We start from the raw sequence: 19,476 nt of genomic DNA, 5'->3' as shown, positions 1-19,476 counted from the left end.
GCAATAGAAGTGAATCATACATATAAATATCAAGAGATAATTCTGGTTGCTGAACAAAGATGTCTGATTTCAGAGGACTCCATGGCTTTTTTCCTCTCTCTCTAAAGAAAGGTCAATCTAAGCAAAATAATATTAACATTAAGCAAGTACAGCTGTAGATATCAGATAAGAGGAGTTCTGAGGATAATATTTGGCATATATTACACTGTTTCATCTGTTTTTCCTGTACCCCCATAAATGATGACAGAACTCTCTTCTCTGCAAGAGTTCCCACAACCAAAGGCATTGATCACTGGAGCTTCCAAAAGAAAGGCAAGAGGAGCCAATACAGGCTCCAAAGAAAACAAAACATGTACCAAACTCACAAGAAAGAAGTCATAAAATTCCCATCAAAAATGCCAGTAGGACTGAAGCAGATCAACTGCAGACAGACCTGGAAAGTTTACTGCTGAGTTCCCTTCTCGAGCACGGGTGTAACAAACCAGACGCTGAACAGCTAAAGTTACAGAACCAAACACTCAGTCCTCGAGGCAGGAGACAGGAATAGCTCGGGCGTTTATCACAGCTAGCAAATGCAAATTAAAATGCCCCTTCCCCAAAAGCTACAGCTTTCTGCCTTGCTTCAGCCACCTGGGTCCGTACAGTCACCATTCAAACCCCCAGTCCCTGCTGTAGCTTTGCCAACGTCCTCCTGGGGTTATTGCTTTGGAGTAACCTCACACTCCCGTTTCCTTGGGACGAACACCATCCTGCTCAAATTCAATACTCCCCATACAGCCTCCCCCGGAGAACAGGGCTGTTCCAGATGACTGCACGGATGTGAAAAATAAACTGGAGAATGGGAACACCCATGTTCAGAGAGGACAAGACTCGCAGGAGTCTGACAAGAAGTGCTCTAAGTAAGTTCAAAACAGATATTTACACAGCATCTTGGCCTCCCATAGAGAAAGGGCCATCATGAAAGTCTTGGCACCAGATTTCTGAAGTCTGCTTCACAACTAAGTTTCCTTGGAGGAAACTAACTTTGCAAACATCATTTTCTCCTTACAGCAGCTAGTGGGGATAGGCAATTTGTTGTAACATTCTTATTTCAGAGAAGAAGAAACAGACAAAGATGAAAGTCAACATTTTCTGGTGTGGAAAACGAACTTGGGAACTGCAGAGTTTGGGTGTCTTTGCTCAGGATGCCTGAGCAGCAGCGGCAGCAGGGGGTGGCGTGTGTTTGTTTGTTTAAGGCTCTCCCTGCCCCAAACCACTGATGGAAACTGCTTGGAGTTGGCTACTCCCAAACCAGACATCCCAAAGTTATTAACTGCTTTTGAAATGCTGGCCTGAGCACTTTGGTCCACAGCACACGCAGGAGCTGGTCACAGAGCCACAAAGCAGAGCTCAGGAGCCTCCGCTTCACAGCTTGCTCACAGCCCTTGGTCGCAGTACATTCAAAACACACATAAGCCAGATCTTGGATGGCTTCTGAGGAGCTCTGAGAGCAGGCAACAACCTTCAGCCCCATTTCAAGTTTTCCAGCCTAACTGGACCCTTTCCCTCCTCTTCCATTATTCTCTTTGAAAAGATGAATTCCTCCATTTCTTTTTAATCCCATTTCTCTTTCAGAGCTGCCAAAATACCCAACCCCGCTCACCTCAGACAGCAGTTCATTTCTTTGTGGGGTGAACAAGCAACCAAACCGAAACCCCTCCTGCCCTGTGTCACCTCCCAGAGCCACTCAGCCACAGCTGGACCAGCGCTGGCCGTGTCCATCCTGCGGCCGGGAGCTGGAGGTGCAGCCAGGCCTGCGCGCCACCACCAGCCCTGCTCGGCTCGGCAGCGGCCCCGGAGAGCAGCCCAGCAGCTCCTTTATTTACAACCTGCTGACAACAGAGTGGAAATTGATAGAAGCTGCAGGCAGCGAGTGACTCCCTGTCTGTCAGCACCGAAGGGCAGCTCCTGCGCTTACTCCTCCGGACAGAGCTCGTTAACTCTTTCTCCCTCACGCAGCCCGGGACTCCCAGGGGTGCCGTGGGCCTGCACCGTGCTCCCAGCCATGCCAGCCTTACGCTCGTGTTCCCCAGCCACCTCCACCCGAGCTGCTCCTGGGGCAGAGAGGTGACAACACGCCAGGTCCCCCCATTTTGATATGCAGCACACGGGTGCATTTGTAGGGTGGCTGCTATGCCTTCCGATTTTATGCGCGTACCAACACGGAGCACATTTGAACAACTTCACCTCACTCAGGTGGAAGAAATAAATTGATGCTCCTTCTAAAAGCAAGGGGCTTGTCTGCACACACAGCCTCAGAGAACACTACCTGTGTTAACTACGCAGTCTGACCCTAAAAAGCGAATTAGCTAAACCACTCTGAACCCTACACAGGCATCTTTTTTCCAGCTAAGTGGCCATCATTCAGTCTTAGTTAGTTCCAAAGAAAATCAAATTAAGGTTGATTCAATTCTGAGTAAGCGTTTCTGCAATTCTCTTCAAACTCATATCTTTAATTAATGCAGATTATGTAGACAAGGCTTCTTATAAAATTCAATAGTTATGATTTCAAATGCATCAATATTGTTATTTTCAGTTCTGAGGGGGAATGGGAAAAAAATCACATTAACTCTAAAGACTGCAGGCTAAACAAAAGTTGCCCAAGTATGTGTAAAAATCCTTAATTCTCATACATACACAAAGGAATTAAACATGAAATCTGAGTTAAAATCAGAAACTCTCTAAACTGAATTTTAAACCAGACAACCCATTTCCACCAAAAATGTGCTAAACAAGGGAAACAAGCTTTCCTCCCCACCCTAAAAATCATCAGTGTGGTTTGAAATCTTTCAGTCCTCTCCCTGCCCCACTGCCAACATAACAGTGCTAAATGGCTCTCACTTGTGCTTCCGTGCATCAGCAGGCATTTCTACAGGCTTAGCAGAGGTGCCTGGCAGAGCCGGCTCACCTCCCGTCCTGACCACTGGGTGCCAGCCCACGCTCCCCAGCTCCCTGCTGTCCCTCTGTGATTTGTGGTGCGGTGCCTGCCCCACGTTGCCCAACCCTGGTGCTTCTGAGGCGTGGAGCTGAGGGGAGAAATGGTGCTGGAGGCCACAGCGCCCCAAAGCAAGCCTGTGCTCCATCACCACATGCAGCACCATGGGTCTGCCGAGTAGGAAGCAAGGCACCTAGAAGAGGGTGACACACCCTCTAATCCAGCTCAGCGTTATTACCCACGCTGTTCGTGAATTTGGTCCGATCTCAGCTTTTATATTCAGCTGGAAGATACACACCCCAATGGTGCCATCGAACCACCTACGTACACACAGGCTTCTACTGTAGAGCTTTGAGGCCCGACCTGGCCTCCAGGTGCTCCAGAAAGACGTGAGGTCCCTAGATTACATCAGCTAGACACTGGATCATATCCACCAGCCTTCAACAAACATCTCAGGCACCCAGGGCATCTGAAACTGGCACTGCCTACCTACTTTAGGGATAATAAATTGCTTTCTAACTTATCCTTCTGCAAGACCTGTACAAGGTTCCCCCTTGGCTCTTGGACACACACCTTAAAAATAAAAAAGTACTTGGCAGGGTGTTTTTCTTCACGTGACCATGGTCAGTTCCTAGCTCTGATCCTTCTCCTGCGGGTCAAGTGAGCAACCAAGTCCTGAAAGATCACTAAGTCCTGCAGGAAGCTCTGACCTTTTCAGGACCTGTTCCTACAAAAGTACTGTGAGAGCCCAGTTCACCCAGGAGACACACCAGTTTTGTGCCAACGTAACTTCTCTGAAATCAGATTATATGCATACAGCCTCCAAAAGCAGACACAAAGTGAATTTAAACACAAGATACAACTCCGTGGTAAAGTGGAGTAATTCTAAAGTAAATGGTTTTAGGTAGTCCTTTGTCCTCTGTGGGCACCTGCTGTGAGATGAGCCATTGCAGCCACAAGAGCATTGCCTCAGTGAGGAGACAGGTGATAAGAAAACTGGACAAACACCAAACTCCTCAGCAGCATCAGCCTCTGCTCGCTGTAAAGGCAGGCACCAAACAGCACCAGATATGCGCTGAAGACCTTCCTGTGGATGGGATCTGTGGCAATTAGTCTCAAACAGAAGTGAATTCCATAAAATAATCCAGTTCACTCAGACCTCTGTTGCCGTGAACAAAATCACGACATAGCTCCCAATAAAAACCAACCTGCTGTACGACTACACTGGGTCCAACGGGACACGAGAAATGCAAAAAGCGCCTTGTAAAAAGAGCTCCTCTTGTTTAACCAGACTTGTCCAAAAAGCAATTTGGTTAGGTTTGAGCTGTTAGCAAAGATACAAGCAGCATTTTTAAGTCCCATTTGATGATCCTCAAGATGCTAATCAGAACAAATAGACAAACTTGCCCTTGATTTATGAATCTCGCATTAAATCCATTGCAACTGATGAGATGCTCACCCTGAAAAGATGAGCTGCGCTGTGCAGGACATGCAGTCCCAAAGTAATTTTTCAAATCAGCTGAACTAAAACAGATTAAAGCTCCATATGCCATTAAAAAAAAGTTAACATTTATGGAGCAAACACAAATTTTCCACTGGACAGCTGTTTCCCTGCTTGGGGAAAATATATGTTACTAATAGGAATTATATCCTGTTTCCTCTCTACTGCATAAAACATACAAACAAATTATATTTCAGCCTAAAGACATATTATTCATAGATCTTTTACTTCACTGGAATATACAGTTCAATTCCAAACCTGTAATTTTAAATGTTGGCTGTTTTTCTAAGTAATTCACCAGAAGGGGGTCCCAAGTCCCCTCGTTCCTCCTGCCAGAAAGAAAAAAAAATCCCTGCCAACTTCTGTATAAATTGGTGTAAATCACAAGCCACACCACCGAAGTGCCCAGGCCTGACTTTTCCTTTCACGTAGGAACTGAGTAAAAGCGAGGGAAAAAAAATAATAATGCAGGCACATATTGCATAGAGCCTTTCTTCCTCCAGGGTCACACAGCTGGTGTTAAACTGGTGGTAGCAGAGCATGGAGGCCAAGAAAACCAAATGCAGCATCCAGCAACTAGGGAAAATATTACTCATGATACAGCGTTCAAAGGGGGAGGAAATCTGCTACCAGGGCATAACTGCACGAGCCCTCTGCTGAGCAGGGAACAGGGCACGACTCAGCGCACATCGGCTAGGACAGGATGACCTCCCAGCCGCACTAAGTGGTGGCACGGGACCCCAGGGCCGCACACCCATACTCCTGTCCCCCGGGCTGGTTCTCAGCACGATTCCTCTCCCTTGGCAGCTTGCACGAGCGGACGCGTGGAGACAGAGCTCGATCCGAGAGGTCTCGTCGTCAGAAGCTCCAGTCGAGTCCAGGGGAGTATTTCGCTCTCACCCTCTTGAGGTCACGGGGGCTGCTTCCTTGCTCTGCATTATGTCAGTATATTTTATAGCAAGGAAGGGTGGAAATAAATACCATCAAACTAGCCCTGCCTTTCCTCCCCCACGCTCCACACAAGAAAATCCCTCAATCCCTACAAAACAAGCGGAGCCTTATGCCAAGCCTAACAGAGCTCACACAGACATTGTTATCTTTTGAAATGACACCTTCAATTTAATTATCTGAGATTAAATCATCTCTAAGCTATTAAGCAAAATAACTCAGTGGTGCCAAAACACTGCATCACGCCATGACTTCTCCTCTCTCCTAACCCCCTTTAAACCTCTCCTCTGCCTGGATATAGCCTGGATATCCAGCACGGCAGAAGCGCCCGGATCTGCAGTCGCATCCAGCCTCCCCAAAGCTGATCCCTGTCCACGCCGCTTGCCAAGTTTCATATCTACTTTGTGTCTGACCTCAGCTCCGCTGGTACCAATTCAGAGCGGTTCCTGGGGCTTCAGAGGTAGCAGCGAGCCAAATATAACACAGTGGACCATAGGATGTGCAAGCAAGAGTACCTGAAAATGTACCAACTTCAGCTGAGAAAGTACAACAGGAAAAGCAATGTTCAAGGTATTTTAAGAGGCTCCAGCCTTGGCTGCTTTGCCTACGCTTCCCAACACATGTCCTGCTCCCCACTGCACGCTGCACTTCCCTGTACAACTCCATACTACCTGATGCCTACTACGCTTAATTATATACACTTACATTTCCTGCGTCCTACAGTGCTCTTGGAAGTCACGTCAGCAGCAACACCATTTCTGACCAACCCACAGATCAACATGGGAATAGCACATTTTAACTCTCATCGAATTTGGGGCTCCATAACCAAAATAAACACATTTTTCTCCCTTCCCACATCACAAATACCTGCTTCTGTACTGACAGAGAGGGATGGAGCTGAGCACCCAGCGCCCAGCACTGCCACCAAGAGCAAGGACAGAGATCTCCTTGGTCTCGCCACACAGCTTCAAATCACAGGAGGTATTTTTGCCAGGAAAGAACGATTATTCCAGCCAAGCTTGTTAGAGCTACAGAGTCCTTTACCGCATGAAGGCATGCAGAGCAACATAATGCTCTCTGAAAGGGCAACAAACAACTGCAGTCTTCTGCCCGCAGGGAGGAGCGTGTACAGCCCGGGCGGCGGTTCACTTGGCCATTATAAGCTGCCGAACCAGAGTGTGGTTCTCTAAAGATGATCTTAGAGCAAGGACGGCTACCTGACAGACAAAGGACTAGATGTGAACCATAAGCCAGTTCTGTCTGGACCCCAGGAAGGCCAATGAATTCAGAAGCCAAAAGCTTGGGACAACAGCTATACACATACAGAGCGGAAGGGCGCACAAGCCTACGCCAGGTGTATCACATTAAATTATCAGTAGTACTACACACAGTTGGCTTGATCTACCAGAAAAAGGTTGGGGGGGATAAATTTGGGAACAAAGCAGCCTACAGTGTTCAGAAATTTACCCTTTCTGTTTCAAGGGAAGAAAATACAAACTGGATTAAGAAATAGGACTCCATCAGTATCTTCAACTGATGGCCTGTTTGCTAACGAATGGCAAGGCTTTGGAGGCACGGTACCCCTCAGTGCCCCGACCCGTACAGCACATAAAACATGCTGGAGCTTGCTTTTCCTGCCTCCTCTGGTACAGGCACACACCCTCCTCCAAAAGATCTCAAGTTGTCCTTCACAGCAGGACGGAAGGGCGGCCACCTAGACCCTCAGCAGCATCTACCTGCCGCAGGCACCAGCCTGGGAGATAAGTGCCAGGGAGGATGAATTTTTGGAAGGGGCTGGGATCAGTTGCTTTGAAAGGAAAGGGGAAACCTCCCTACATTTTTGTGATCTTTTAATTAAAGCAGACAGTAACATCTTTGGGTTGGAGACCCTGTTCTGTGATTATAGCACAACACAGACACAATGCCGCTATTCACGATGCAGATAACTCTGCTTTCTCTCCTCCTTCTTATCCTCCACTATTTCCTATGCCTCAACAAGAAAATTAATTGCTTGACTGGCGTCTCTGCTGTTTGCTGTTTCATATTCCCCCCTATCTCCTCTCACAGAAGAAAGGTGCTGAGCTGTTTGGAGATGGGTAAGAGCTTGTCATTTCTACAACAGTTTTCCTTTTTAAAATTTTTAATATTCAGTTCTCTGGAAAGAAGAGGTCCTGGCACAAGAGACCTGTGTGTTAACTGCATGACACTGTATTGGATTTAACTGAACTACAACCCTACGAACAAGAGTGCCTGCAAGTGAGAGGCAACTGATGGGGGGCAGAGTGGGAGGAAAGGAGCAAAACATGATGTCAAGCCGAAGAACTCACCCGTCTGAGTTATCAGGCTGCTCCAAGTCAGCAATTTATTTTATTAACATTATTCCCTCTGGTCTTACATCTTGGTTACCCTGGCAACACATTCCCAAACTCCCTGTACTATTCACGTGCTTAAAACCAGCACATACTAAAGAAAAAATACTGATAAAGCAAGAAGCTCGGGGCTGCAGCTAATGCTGTCATTACTCGCCTCCACTTCTCAAGCCTCAAGATCAATGCCTCCAAAACCAGACACGAACCAGACAGAATGGGGCACAACGCAGGGAAGCTGGGACACCACAAGGTAAGTTGTCTCCTGTGAGATCCTGCGATGAATAAAAGAAAGAGGAGGAAAAACATTTTATTTTGCCAAGATACTTTCTCTTTAAAACATTTCCACAGGTTTAGCACAACAGTTGGTCTATCCTAAAACTCGAAGGGTGTTCCTTGCTCCCTGCAGAAGCTGGGCCAGCCTACGGTTGTAACATCCTACCTCACGGCACAGTTCACACTTGGCACAGGCCAAAGCTGCCATTTGGATAACGCAGCGCTGAGGGTATGTAAGACTGGGCTCCCATCATTCTGGGTGGGATTTTAAAAACATGGCTGAGAGAAAAGCAAAAGGAATAGACTCCTGCTGAAGCTATCAGGCAAGTAGCCACTGACAATTCCTCCCCACACAATCATACCGCAATCAAAAAATACCGCCAACCTCCCCAGCTTTCAACAAGCTTTGTGTCCCTGCTTCCCTCATCACCTGTGAATGTCATCTGCTGCTCAAAACCCATTAATATCACCAAACAGGAAAAAGCCAGTTAAGGGGTTTTCATTCTTCCACTTAGGGCTGGCACAGAGTTTTGGTACAATCAGATAAAGAGGCTCCAGCAGCAGCCCTCTATTTCCATGGAAAAGGAGAGGTACATCAGTGACAGCTACTCCCCAACATTTTTCACTGTGGTCTTCCCTGAGACTTATGAGTGTCATCTTATACAAGCAGTCATGGATAGGCTCGTAAGGTGGGCCACTACTTCTCTCTGGTTTCCTAAATAAACGAAGGGTCTAAGAGATTCAGCCTGCTGTACCAACATCCAGAGCTCCTGATGATCCTGTAGCTCACCTTGGACTACAAATAAGTTGTTTTCCTTCCTATAAGTTTTCTTGCTTTTTCTGCCCATCAAATCTGCAGAGACTAACCTGTGTGCAGAGCATGACAACCAGCGCACAGAACATTTTCAGAAAAGTTCAGGATACGTTGTGTGGTGTCCAGTTCCAAAATGGCATAAATTACATCCTGGAACGCATTATGTCCTGCTAAGTTAGACAAGAGGAAATGTGGTATACAATGAAATAAAAGACATCCTGGAACCTATTACATACTCAAAAGACAAAAGAAAGGACATTATAGGATCGACGTGGCTAATAAATGATGTGTTGGCATCTCTTTTCTACCAAGATGTGGATTAACAACAGATGTATTACACTAATGTCTATTTGTACACTAATCTAAAACAACTGCATTGCTGTTGCAGACAGGAATTTGATAAATGCAGCCCCCATTCCAGCTCCATGAGTGCCGCTGAGCTTTAGGAAAGGTGGGGAGGGCAACGAGCCCCTCCCAGAGCTTCCCTTTGCAGAGCTCGGGCCCTTGCTCTCACCTCCTCCTCTTGCTGCGCTGGTCCCTGCTGATCTCCCACCTGCACATCAGGATCTGAAGGATGCTGAGAAGGAAAGGGGTTGCCTTGCAGCTCAGCTGCAGGATACTTTGGAAGTTAGGACTACTTGGCACACTGAAGGGGAGTCTGCTTTCGAACTCTGGAAGCTAAATGGTTAAATCGTAGAGCCTCACAACTTCCAAAGTATCACTTTCCCCCTCACAAGCCAGCAGGCCTCCTGCATTTACATAAAGCCCTCCAGGGAAGGCAGCTGCAGAAAGCATGCACAGAAGATGCCTTCCTCAGGTGGCTGAGAAATAGGACGGCAGATACTGCTCATTTGCCCTCTCGTTCCCTTCCACGAGGAGCAGCTGGAGAAGAGTTAGACCACGGTGATAGCTACAACTGCTTGCTCACCTTCCTTCAGCCTGAGTCCAGAAGCACGGGACAGCAGCCTCTGCAATTCTGGAAACTTGCAGGGAGGTGCTGAAAGTGATGGAGGTGATGCTTAGCCAGCCGTCCTTGCAGTGCTGGTGAAGCTCTGTTATGTGCCAGCTGCAGAGGAGACTTCTCCAGGCACCGCTGCTCTCCTGCGGCATGGCAGGACACGAGCCGGCCCGCAGCACCTGAGCTCTGAGAGGTCGTGTCCCCAGGAGGACAAAGTCACCTCCAGTTCCTTCTCCCTATTCCTAGGGAAGCCTGATAGATGCGATCATTCCCTATTAACAGTCCAGAAGAAGGGAACAAACAGGTGTAGGGTACAAGCAGAGGAGCTTGGCATACCTGACCCTACAGACAGGGACATCTTACTGATACCCAGAAGCAGTTGGGAATGACGGCGCCAGTGGGAGCTGCTGAGAGCCAGCAAAGACTGGGCATAGAAAAGCAGCTGAGGCTGAGAATCTGGAGCCCACATCAGCACCCCCACCCCAAAACTGCATGGTTTGCCTGTTCCTGACCCAGGCTGTGCCTTAACCAATGTAAGGGAACAGGAACAATGGGACAGGGGGAGGGGGGGAGAAAAGAGAAGAAACAGAAGCGTAAAAGTGAAGCAGAGAAAGGAATGCAAAGCTGGCTAGATGAGAAAACCTAGGTGAATATATCTGATCCTTCCTCCCCAGCCAGCAGAGGCTTGCTCTGTAAAAAAGATTTTCTCTGAAATAATTTGCATTTGCTTCCAACCTTAGTGCTGATCTGTCACCAGTCACTCAAAGCTGCACTTCAGAGCTCAGATGGAGATTATGAAAAAATGTGATAGGTTCTGTTCCCACCGTTCATAGCCTGGCTTACTGGTACGGCTAAACGCACTGTTTGGAGAACAACAGGACCGCCCTATAGAGCCACATGGTTACATGACTCAAAATGCCAACACGGGTCGTCAGTTATCATACAAACACAGAACATGAAAATCTCCAAGCAAAAACACAAGAAAAACAAGTGTATCCACATATCCGTATACATTTTTCTACATATATTTACCATTTTATACCAACAGAAATCACTATTCTGTGTCAATCAATCCAGCCATCTACTTAAGGTCAGCATCACTATGGGTTTTATGCTATGCTTTATTTACAGCTTTACTTTTCCCCACAGCTTCCTTTTTTCCCCCTGAAAGAGACTATTTCTACTAAAATTAAACAAAACCCTCCATGCAGAACTCCTAGTGAAGATGTTTCCAGAGATGAGGTTAGGATCTTATTGATGTGAAGCAGAACTTCCTACCTTAAGAGGTTATCTGTGCACACACAACTAAATGCCATCTCTGAATAGAAGGTTGCAGAATAGGTGTGTTCTCCCCAGAGATCATATTGCTTCCTTTTCCCATAAAAATCCTATGAAAAAAATGAGTCCAAAGAGAATCTCATTCCAGGCCATGGTCTCTGCCTAAGTAGCTCTGGTTCCCATTTTCATTTTTTGCATTTCTCCCACTTTCCCTTCCCTGGATGTACGTCAATGCCCTTAAGGTGCTGCAAAAACTAAGTTACTCCACATGGAGCAGAAGTAGGAAAGCTCTCCAGCTTCCACACAACTCAACATCCCAGAACAATCTGAAATTTTGCTTCCTGCATCACTTGCAGGAAACAAGCACTTGCAGTGCTTTGGAGCGAGTTAATTTTCCCTGGGGCAACGGGGTTTGCAAACTTCCATATTACGAAACTTGTTTGAAGGAGGCTCACGCTGACACTGAAGAATGTACATGACACTAATAGTACGTGAGAAGCACACGCGGTGGTCTCACCAAACACCTCTCCTTGTTGGCACATGGTCAGCACGGGGACAAGTCTCTGCTGGCAGCCTTACTCATGAGGCAATGGTTGACTCATGAGCTCACAATGGGGCCACTAGTCAGGATTCTCACTGATGGCACAGGCAACCTAAAGGCTGCACTACCACATCCTATGCTAGGTAAGGCTCAGAGGGTTTACTTCTGTCTTGCAGGCATTTGAAGGAGACACCAGAAAGAGAGGATGGATTTTACAGCAGGTTCAGAATGCTTTATCCAAAGAAAATGTTCCTCTACTGCAGAATATTTCCTAAAAACCACAGAACAGAACAGCGTGGCAAGGAGACTCTTGCCTGAAGCAGCCTTTCTCCATACACCTCTTCCAGCTCCTGTACGACGCCTGCCTCTGCTCCCTGTCCCCATCAGCCTAGGGAGGTGACCAGTGCCAGAGAAGTCTCAGCTTTCTGCCCTTGTCCTGCCCAAGAGGGACATCCCTACGTTCCTGGAAAGGGTGCAAACTCCACCTGGGCAAACAAAAATATGAAACCAGGCTGCAGGATTGGAAAGATTGAATGAAAGGGAAGGTGTGGTGGGAAAAAAAAAAAAAAAAGTAAAAGACATAGGGACAGCAGGGGGGGACAACACATGGAGGAATCTATTGCATCCTGCCCCAAGCTACACAGTTCTGGCTGTAACCCTGTCCCTAAGCGCCAATTACTTCATGTGAATTAAGACCCTGGCCAGGGTGCTGCTATAGAGCTGGATCTCTGCTGCTTTCCATCTGCTTGCACTTGAACTGGTCAAGAGTCTCACAAAGGAAGAAGCACCTCCAAAAAGCCACGAACATGGGAAAACTGGGACAGAACAAGTGGATAGCCTAGAAGCGTGAGTGAGGACAAACTTTGGCTGACAGAGTATTTAGAGCTGTATTAACACTCTCCTCCTAGTTTAATAGCTATAACAAAAAAAAAAAGAAAAAAAAGAAAAAGGAAAAATAAAAAGAAAAAAGTCTATGTAGAAAAACAATCACTCCATTAAAACTGAAAGAGGGCCCTGAGGCCACCTCAGCCTGTGTAATCTGTTGGAAGGGTGCAGAGTCTGGAAGTTTTAATTCCTTGAGTACTCTTAATACACCAAAGTGTTTTGGTGGAAGCATCTACTTCATGGCCTCGCTGCACACAATCATTTTGTTTATTGATCTCTGAAGATGTTATAACCATCTGTGGCGCAGTTCATTCATAAGTACCACAAGGCTCGTCACCTAACTGCACGCTGCATTAACCACTAAGGACATCGGGTGCCTTGCAAGTTGCATGCTACGTTCACCTTTGCAAACAACAACACAGCAGGGTGCGAATGCAGAAAAGCAGTTAATGCGGTGAAAAGGCGAATCCCTTCTGGGAGAGGCAAAGAGGCCAGAAAACAAACAATTTATATAAATGCATCCAAATGAAAACAAGTCTTGCTGTGATCCTGAGATGCAGAAAAGCAAACAGGCCCCAGGCAAATTGGGACTTTCTGACCGCAACCATCAGGCCAGGACAGGAAAGTTCCAGAAGAGATCTGACATTTATGTGGAATGCAGGGAAGTTGACTTGATCACTGTGTGTGTGTGCTATCCAAAAGACAGGCAAGTGGGAATGCCCTGAGGCTTATGGCTTGTCCACCTAAGTTTGTAGATACCAAAGAAGTCTCTCCTTTACAGCAAACACGGACACATCACGTTAATGAGATGCACACATGTACGCCCCTTTGGAAACCAGAGCGCTGCTGCGTGCACTGAAAACAGGGTGAAATTGTTCTTCGATATACATCAAAACCTGTCTCTATGGCAACAGGTAGAGAACAAGTTCTATACCACCAACTGCCATCTCTGCTTACCGAGCATTAGAAATCGTCTCCGGAGACCTGCAGTGTAGACAGCTTCCAGGAAATGAACTAATGTGATTATGGGAGAAGAAAGATCATGAGAGGCCCAGGTACGATAACAGAGAGATCCAGACACAGCTACCGGCCTGAAGCGGAAGCCTTACCCTCAGGGGGACATGCAGATGGTGGAGCAGCTCCCTGGGGAGAGCGAGGTGTGCTTCAAGCAAGAGCAGGCATCGGATTTGGACCTGTGAGCAAAATCCCCAACAGCTATCTACGTGGAGAGAGAAAAGAAGCTCTAGACAGCAGCATGCCATAATGGAGATGACTGACAAGGCTTACCAAGAGAACTTGAGCCCAAAGACCAGTTAAAAAAGAAGAACATTCTTGCCAAATTCCTTCACTTGAGGACTGTGTAATTAGGCCAGGAAAAGCACAACAGAATATGCTATAGAGAATAGTCCTGTACTGGCTGGTTAACCCAACAGGCCTCTTCCATCTCTAAAGTCTGCATTTCATAGCAGGTGCCCAAAGGGTATAGATTACACCAAGTGGTAAGCCAACAATTCCGATCCCATCATGAAATTAAGTCCAGGCCAAGTGTGGGGAAATACATATTAAAATTTAAGCTAATAGACTAGCTAAGCCCTTTTTAACATGGGAAGACTCCCCGTGAAGTCAGTGGAATTCTGCCCAAATAACTGATGGTGGATGGGACATGGGACTTCTGCACGTGCTTTACTGTGCAACACCTGCAAGAGCCATCCCCTGGGCTTGCAAGGCCTTAGTCCCCAGCTAAGGATTGCCCAGAACATCTTATCTACACTCCACAATTCACATGCAGAGCAGCAACAGATACTCTAAACAGAAGTTCAACTTGCATAACCAAATAGTCAGGTCTGCTGTAAACACAGCCCAACTTACCCTTAAATACAAGGCCCAGGCAATGCCACTAGTGACACCGGTTGCTGAGGCTATAAACAGTGAATATTTCTGAAAATCAGCTGTCTGGGCACCACAGTGGAGTTCTTCTCTTTCTACCATCACCCCATAAAACAAATCTATCCAAAATAGCGATCTTGATTTTGAAAAGCTTGCCATATATCACCCCTTGTGTGACCTTGGCTGAGTCATGACTGGACCCACGAGTCTTCCTCTCTAGTTCTCTGCTCTAGGTAGATGGCTACACTGCTTCCCCCGAGACCCGGAGAGGCAGAAATAGGAAATGAAATGGAGAACAGGGAGGAAATTCCATCTCCCAACACAAAAAAATTAAGAGGCAGTCACAGAATTCTCCTGGTAAGAGGTAAAGAAATACGTATGCAAGAGTGAAGGCTAGAGACACAGAAATATCTTGTTAAATTTTTACAGTTTAACCACTGAACAAGCTACTTTCTCTCCATAATTTATACCTGAATTGTGTGTCTAGACATGACATCATTTTAAGGTATGCCTTGTGTTCTGTGGTAAGTTTACAATAACCAGAACTTATAATTGCCGTGGTTCAGGTCAGCAAAAGAGGAAAAAATATCCAAAGCCCCTTCTAAGCAGCTGTTCCTGGTAATCATTTTAGTCTGTTGTTTTCTGTCAAGAAGACAAGGCCTATCAAATGCTAAAAGCCAACGTTAAACCAACTCCCCTTCCTAAAAGTGACGAATACCATAGATAATCTTCAATTCTCAGGCAGCTTTATTTGGTATGGTTCATATTAAAAGAGTGAAGGACAGCCAGATAAGCAAGGGCAATATAAACATCTACTGCCTGCCTAGGGAGATGGATGGCTCCAGGCACACCAGACCCTGCTGTATGCCCACAGGATAAACCAGTCATTTAAACGCAGTGAAATAAGCTGGGGGGTCTCAGGTGGGATAACGACAAATACCAGCGCATTCTCACTACTGAGACACAAATCCTGAGGCTACGAGAGCTGGAACCACAGCACAGCTAACACGTATCAGCAACAAGCCCCGCAGCGATAAGGGCTGCTGGCCAAGGGACTCGAGTCACATGAGGAGCTGCAATCACTGCCCTGGAGAGAGTGGCCTGAAGCATCCTATATTGCATCAGTAAAGTGGAATTTAAACAGCAGAATGCAGGGAAAACAGCCTAACCTGAATGCTAAATGTCATTTTGGTTCTGGTTTTATTTATTTTTTAAACTGTCATAGTAAGCACAGATAGACTAGGTGTCAGAGACTGCCAAGGAGGAGCAGGAGCTAGAATCAGAGCACTCAGGATGCTGTCACATCCAAGGCAGCCCAAAGGTCCTAAAGAGAAGAGAAAAGTGAAGCATAATGCACCTGTAGATCCGGTGTGTCCAGTAAGTGTAACTCAGTCCAGAATATGCATCTCAAAATGTATAAGTGTGTCACAAGTTTTTTTGTTCGTTTTTTAAAAATACAACCATGAACATCAGTAAGAGTGAAAGATGCATGAAGTTTACTACACATCATTTCTTTTCCTGTTATCTCAGTGATAAGACAAACTGTAGCCCTGGAGGTATCAAAGTAAGGTCAAAGACAACGGGCAGCAGCTCTGGTTAGGAATTATGGAGGACGAAGCAAGCAAGTTTTTTTTATTTGTTTAAGACAAAAGGATAGATAACAATTGTTGACATCAAAAAAACAGAGACCTGCTCAAAATCCAGCAGTCAACACCAGTCTGGAAAGACCCAAAAGACAAAGGACTTGACAGCCACTGTCCCTTTTTCTCCATGTCACATAATCAATCCATTCTAGTTCACACAAGTGCTTACAGTTACAAGAACGTGAGTGGGTAAAATCAAGGTATTCAGGTGTTTTAAAATAAAGTCATCCCTCCCTTCCACACAGGTCCCACAGAGGTTTTTTTATAGTATTTTTCCTATATATATTTAAACATAAAGTGTCCATCTCTCCTCTATTAATAAAAAACAAAAAAAAAAAAAAAAGATGATTATTTCTCAGCTCTTCTAAGACCCACTCAGGAACAGGGAAATGCTTCAGCTAACAGCAAACACAAGAGAGCTTATGGTACTGCACTAATAGGACTAAATAAGAGGCTGATTATGGTACCCAGACTGAAGCTAGTTTCTATTCAGCTAGTTCATGCAAATGCAGAGCTATCACATCCCTGCCTGGACCAATCTACGTGGATTTGATGCCAGGTCACACAAGAATCTGTGCCAGAGCAAGGCATTTAAGGTATGGCTCCCAGTCATCCAGGCTCCTTTTTAAGTCACCTGTACAGCGTGGACTCATGCCTGGACCTACAAACCCCATACACCATTGCAATGTGGGGCGCGTGCAGAGCTACACTGATGGTTCACAAGGAGCAGCCCACACCGTGCCACACTGCTTAGGGCCATGGCAAGAGCTGGAGAGCAAAGGAAAATATTGACAGGCATTGGTAATGGCTGCCCTGAGATACCTGATGCTCACGAGCAGCGCTGAAAAGGAGAAAGCAGCCGCGGCTTTTCAGAGCCAGATAAGTAGAGAACAGCGGTGAGAACACCATTGCTCACAGGATTCCAAGGGAGCAGGCACATCCCCGCCCAAATGGTGCAGCTGACCCACTAAATCCTTCTTGTCCCAACCTGAGTGTACATTAGGGTATACAGGTGGCTTATAATGAAAATCTGAAGTCAGCAGGGCTGTTTTGGCTTCAGTTTTTGTTAAAGATGTTGAACATCAGCCCAGGTTTGGTCAATAGGTTACACAGGTTTTCAAATCGTTTCAGCTTGCGCTGACCAAAGGCTGACATAGCTTTAGCAGAGCGTATTCACGTTGACAGTTCCACAAGCTGCCATAAAAAGCCAGGTAAAGATCTGAGTTTCTGACGATTTGAAATTTAAGGAATAAGCAAGGTACAAAAACCACATGGATCGAAAAAGAGATACTCCAGGATCATCACAACTCCAAGAACGAAGGCTTGATCATCTACTTTTGATATACTTCAGGAGAGTGGTCTTCTTTCTCCTTCCAGCTTTTAATGAGTTAGAAGAGTGAAACTTACTTTAACTCTTTCTCTCATGCTTCAGTCAACAAAGATCAAAGCTTACAGCTGAACTTCTAGCAAAAATCATATTCCACAGCCAAGGTTTATATTGCAGAGTTGACACTATTCACATTTGTCCAGGTCTGTGAGACCAGTACTGAGTGTCAAGGGGCACTCGTTTTAGAAAAAAAATCTGCCACTACACATTAATAGAGACATCTAAATCTTCATTCAGATTACCCTTTATGTGCATAAATTTATTTTTATATAAATATATAATAAATATAATAATAATAAATAAAAATAATAAAATAAATAAAAAATAAAAAATAAAAAATATATAAATATAAATTTATGTGCATATGTGGTCTTGTTACTTACACAGTTCTGTAAAGAGCATAGACACTTATGGTTGTCATTCTAATTACTACTGCTAGTAGGCATCCACTATATATGAACTACTCACATGGTAAGAAGAATGGTTTATTTTCCTGTGTAGCTAATAGAAAGCTGCTGTCTTGCTGTATGGGTGCTATTAAGAAAAAAAAAAAAAACAAGAATCTTGATGCTTATGTTAGGCAAACCAATACCCATGCTCTCCATCTCACCCAGTCTAGATGCAGTAGACAGAACTTATTTATGTTTCCACGAGGACTGCCCAGCACACAGTGAAAGGACCACGTTCAAGGCATCTCTGTCAAACCACAGTGGGAGATGCATTTAGCAGATAACAGAACTGGAGATTGCTGGAAAAGCCACTGTTTGCTTAATCACTTGAGGGTAAGTTTGAAAAGAACAAATAAGCCAAGTTTAGGACTAGTTTGTTCCCCCTATATAATGGGCTGTAATGTTTTACAGTGCAAAGCCCTGCAGCAATACAACTAGCTGCAGCGTTCGGAGCCATCGCTACACAAGCGGTAGGAGCCATATGGATTTAACGACTCACCACCAGTAAAGAGAAAACCAGAACCTTGGTTGTTTAAACACAGGCCTCTACTATTTAAGTTACAAAACAACACTGGCTGACAACAGCAACAGCTTTGTATCTGTCACCCAGACTGGCCACTGGAAAAGAACTAATTAATCAAGATACTTCCCAATTTCCACCAGCATCTTACTGGTACCACAGCAGTTTCTACAGCTTGGGCTGTAGACACACTTCTTTTGCAGGAGAACAAGGCCCGACATGTCTGACAGAAGCCTCTGGCACTTGACCTAGGAAGCCAGATTTGGCACCGTCACTGGCAGCAGGAAACAGGCCAGTTAAGATCCCACTGCCATGAGCAGGCTGGCCTGGATCAGCATTCCCCAAGGTTCGTAAAATGAAGGACTGGACTACCCAGTAATCAACAAAGGCCCCTGCACTTTCTGTAGAGGATACCCATGAAGGACAGCTTGGGCATTACTGCCACAAAAGTTTCAATTTACAAACAAAAAGCCACTGAATTTTAAATCCTCAGTTACTGTGCCTGTATTCTTCTTTTATGCTTGTGTCTATATGAATACATTCCTCATTACATTTACAGGAAAAGAAAAAAAAATACAGGAATTTCTTCAACCATCTCTTGGTATCTCCACAGCCAGGTAAAGACTAGGACCTCCTCGAGCCCCATATTTCTTCTAATCCTGCTGAGTTTCTCAGAATCGCTCTCCGAATGGATGCCAGTCAGTGCCTTGGGCAATCCCGCACCCTGCTCGTTACCATTATATGCTCTTCTGTTGGATCTGCCTTCGGTAGAGGCAGCAGCCACCTGTGGCATCGGAAGGCTTAATGAACAACAAGTCACAAGCATAATTAATTTTTGCATTATTCATTTGATGGTACTAGCAATGAGAAAACCGCGAGTGTTGTAAGAATTTTTCCTGTCAAGAAGGAACACATGTAAGATGTGGTTGCATCTGTAGTATGACCCTGATGTTGCCTTTCTTATAGGCTGCACCCATTGCTACGCATCTTGAAACATCTGTGCCTTTCCAGTGACTGATTATCCAGAGACACGCAACAGTGCTCGGTAT

General features: G+C 45.6%; 1 protein-coding gene and 1 long non-coding RNA gene across 10 annotated transcripts in view; one reads left to right on the top strand and one right to left on the bottom strand.

Moving 5' to 3' along the window:
• Positions 1-19,476, bottom strand: part of COL26A1 (collagen type XXVI alpha 1 chain) — a 176,625-nt gene that overhangs the window by 111,543 nt on the left and 45,606 nt on the right. The gene's annotated exons all lie outside the window — the stretch shown is intronic.
• On the top strand, positions 11,659-19,244 carry LOC106041451 (uncharacterized). 4 transcript variants are annotated; one of them, XR_010825666.1, is made up of 3 exons: positions 11,659-11,799; positions 18,073-18,240; positions 18,987-19,244. It is a non-coding gene; the product is annotated as an uncharacterized lncRNA (long non-coding RNA). The 4 variants fall into 4 exon arrangements; XR_007164893.2 differs by lacking the exon at positions 18,987-19,244 and adding an exon at positions 18,631-18,750; XR_007164892.2 differs by lacking the exon at positions 18,987-19,244 and adding an exon at positions 18,319-18,481.

Source organism: Anser cygnoides, chromosome 18 (genome assembly GCF_040182565.1).
Source record: "Anser cygnoides isolate HZ-2024a breed goose chromosome 18, Taihu_goose_T2T_genome, whole genome shotgun sequence".
Taxonomy (NCBI): Eukaryota; Metazoa; Chordata; class Aves; order Anseriformes; family Anatidae; genus Anser; species Anser cygnoides.
The sequence above is the reverse complement of the archived record's forward strand: the minus strand, read 5'-3'. Positions and strand labels throughout refer to the sequence as shown.